We start from the raw sequence: 3691 nt of genomic DNA, 5'->3' as shown, positions 1-3691 counted from the left end.
TTCGAGCACATGGGTTTCGTCTAATAGAGCGGAACCTATGGATTTAAGCCTCGTTGAGGAAGTAGAAGAGGCTCTTCAAGCTGTGGAACAGCATAAGACCATCCGTAGATATATATGTGCGGAAGCACGAAACATTTACGTCCGGCCTGTCCTCTACGAAATACGTGGAAAGCTCGAAGAGCACCAACTCCGACCTATACCAGAGATCTGGTGCGGTGCGGGAAAACGTCGATACCCAATTGGTGCGATGCGCCCTACTGAGGAAGACCTAGGCTTTGTTGAACCTCCTGGAGGTGAGAATAAACATAACCTAGCCCCAATTAGCTCGGTGCTCAATGGCACGAGGCGAGAGTACAAGCCTGGCTTGCTAGTCGCTCAAGCGACTGTAAAGGGCTTTGATAAGCCGTGGTCAATTTTAATTGACTCAAAAGCGTCTTGCAATTATGCTCGACGCCTTTCCCTTGAAGGAAGTCAACAATACGTCAAGGCGCTTAGGGCGCATGAAGGTGATACAATCACTGTATGCTTAGCGACTGGGACTCGTGTCACTGCTCTCAAAGTTCCACTGAACTTAGGTATTAAGTTTCTGGACTTTGACAGTATGGAACGCTGTTTCGTCCTTGATTTGGATTCGAGATATGATGTCATCCTTGGTATGGCCTGGTTAGACCACCACGAGCCGTGGATCAATTGGAGGTCTAAGACCTTAGGCGCCACGCGCAATGCTTCTAGCAAAGTTTTGGAGAGTCATGAACCCACCTTTGCTAGGCAACAAAAGCGCTATTGGCGCATACCACTCACTGAAGCTGTAAGTGTTGTTTTAGACAATGAACTGTCTTAGTTAACAAGCTCCAATGTTAGAAACATTAATTCTGAGCCCGACTCAGCGGAAATCAATGGAACGGCACATCTTCCGTCGAGTGACACTCGTTATAATAACGATTCACTAAATGCTGAAAGCATTGTTGGCCTAAGGCCGAATCATCAAGGATGCAATATCCCTGTTGAATGTTGCAGGGGCGTTACTAAGTCCCTGATGCATCACGGTACGTGGAGTCGCACATCTATGTCCACCGAGTGTGGCCCAGGTGGCACCATACTGAGTGTCAAAAGTGACACGATTAACGGTTCGCCAGGGCATTTTGGGTCAAACCCTTCTAATGTACGTGAAGCGATACGTAAACGTTCGCTGGTAAAGGATTTGAGTTACCTAACTCCTTGTCGGATGTCACATTAGACACCATGTCTTGTATAGAACCAATACAGGCTGGAAAACTCGGGGACGTGAATGTCCCGGCCTCTAAGAGGCGTGTTGTCTCCACTCCAAGGCAGGATGGACACGAAGCGTGTATACCCTCACAAAGTGATACAAGTGAGCAAGTACATACGCTTGTAAATGGCGTAACCGGTAACATTGAGGGGGGGGGGAGTTAGCCTTCCGGCAATCCCCTCGTTACATGCTCTTTTAGAGCTAGACGAAATTTCTATTGATGAGTGCGGTCGAGCCTTAAAGGCTGGTTACTTATCTGAAATGGTGGTCATTCGACCTACGGATGAGTTAAACTCATCGTCACTTCTAGACGAAGCTGTCCTGGATAACACAAAGCTGCAATTAGTGCGCGAAATGGGTCATCGATCCTTAACGATTTTACGGATCCCTTTTATTCCTTGATGAAGGAATTCCAAGATGTGGTATGTAATAACACACCATCTGTTTTACCTCCGGATAGAGGTGTTCGTCATGAAATTGACTTGGTACCGGGAACCAAATACTGTGTCACAAGACAATGGCCTTTACCAAAGGAGCAGTGTGACGTCATTGACGATTTCTTCCGTGCTGAACACGAGGCCGGAATGGCACGAGAGAGCAAATCTCCTCATTCGACACCGACATTTTGTGTTAAAAAGCCAAATGGTAAATGGCATTGTACATGCTTATAATAAGCTTAATGCTGTCACTATACCAGCACAAACCCCTTATTCCTAGATAGGATGTTCTTCAGAATAATATGGTGGGATGTACAATGTACAGTGCATTGGACTTAGTCGATGGTTACTACCAATTGCTCATGCGAGCTAGCGATATCCCGTTTACAGCGGTCAGCACCCCAAGCGGCATGTTATGGGAGTGGCTGGTCATGCCACAAGGGCTTTCCAACGCCCCGGCAACCTTTAATCGTCTGGTGACGCAACTGTTTCGCCCTCATCGAGGTTATGCACAGACTGATTGCGATGACATTTTTGTCCATCGGCGTGCGGAGCAGGGTCGGTCGGATATGGAAAACCATTTAGACCATTTGCGAGCAGTGCTCGAGTGCATGCGCACAAACAAATTGTATGCCAATGCATCTAAATGCATTTTTGGCGCAGACGAAATCCCTTTTTTAGGATGCTTCATTGGAAAGCGAGGCCTTAGAGCGGATCCCGCTAAGGTGAAGGCCATCGTAGATTGACCGGTTCCTAAAAACCAAAAGGATTTGCGTAAGTGGTTGGGTCTTGCCAATAAATTTACACAAATATAGCGAAATCTACGCTGATATGGCTAGGCCATTATCTAATCTCCTTAAAAAGGATACAGAATAGTGCTGGATTAGCACCGAAAAGAATGCTTTTTGAGTAGTCAAGGATAGTCTTATCCATGCTCCGATTCTGGCACTGCCAAACCCAAATTGGCCTTTTAGTGACGTCTGTGACGCTTCAAATTTCGCCATTAGCAGTGCTCTGTTACAAACAGAAGTTGATGGACACGAACGTGTTATTGCGTTCGAGTCTATACAGCTTAAAGCTGCGGATAAGAACTACCCAGTTCATGACAAAGAGTTACTTGCTATGAAGTATGCTCTCGTCAAATTCAGAGTCTATCTGCTCGGCTCTAAACCGTTTGTGATTTATACAGATCACGCGTCAGTACGCACGGCGACTAAGTCGCCCCATCTCTCACAGAGAATGGCCCGATGGCTATCCTTTTATGCGGAATACGACTTTGAGGTGAAGCATAAACTCGGCAAGCAAAATACTTTGGCCGATGCGTTATCACGCAGGCCGGATTATGAGCATTCTCATTTAACGATCTCGTCACCTATTCCTGAATTAATCCGTTCGGCTTACGCCAGGGATGAACAGTGGGTAGCTCTGCTACGAGCTTTAAAGAACTCGGATTCAGGTATTACATTACCGGCACGCTTGCGTGCAAGGTTACATCAATTTTTTATCGATAACAATCTGTTGCTTTATTAGACAGACATCGCGGACCCTCCGCGTGTCGTTGTTCCTCATGATGGGGATTTGAAGTACCGAATTCTCTATGAGGCACACGATACTGTCCTTAATGGTCATCTCAGTAGAGAAAAGTCCTACGGCTCTATAAGCCAGAGTTATTGGTGGCACAAACTTTATAAATGGGTCACCACATATGTTCGCACATGCGAAACGTGCCAACGAGTTAAACCCTCGGCACATGCTGCTGCGCCACAGGCGAGTCCCCCCGTCCCCATCGGTTGCTGGGAGTCCATTCGTATGGATTTTATTTTTGGACTACCGAAAGATTCAGACTGTAACTCGGTATAGTGGTCTTTCTTGACCGTTTGAGCAAAATGGCTCACTAAGCGACCGTGCCGGATTCCATTACAGCTAAGCTGTTTATCGATCGCGTGTTTCGACAGCATGGTTTGCCAGTGGATATTGTCTCTTA

The sequence above is a fragment of the Bremia lactucae genome, linkage group LG11 (assembly GCF_004359215.1).
Source record: "Bremia lactucae strain SF5 linkage group LG11, whole genome shotgun sequence".
In the NCBI taxonomy this organism is placed as follows: domain Eukaryota; phylum Oomycota; class Peronosporomycetes; order Peronosporales; family Peronosporaceae; genus Bremia; species Bremia lactucae.
This window is presented reverse-complemented; position numbering follows the sequence as displayed.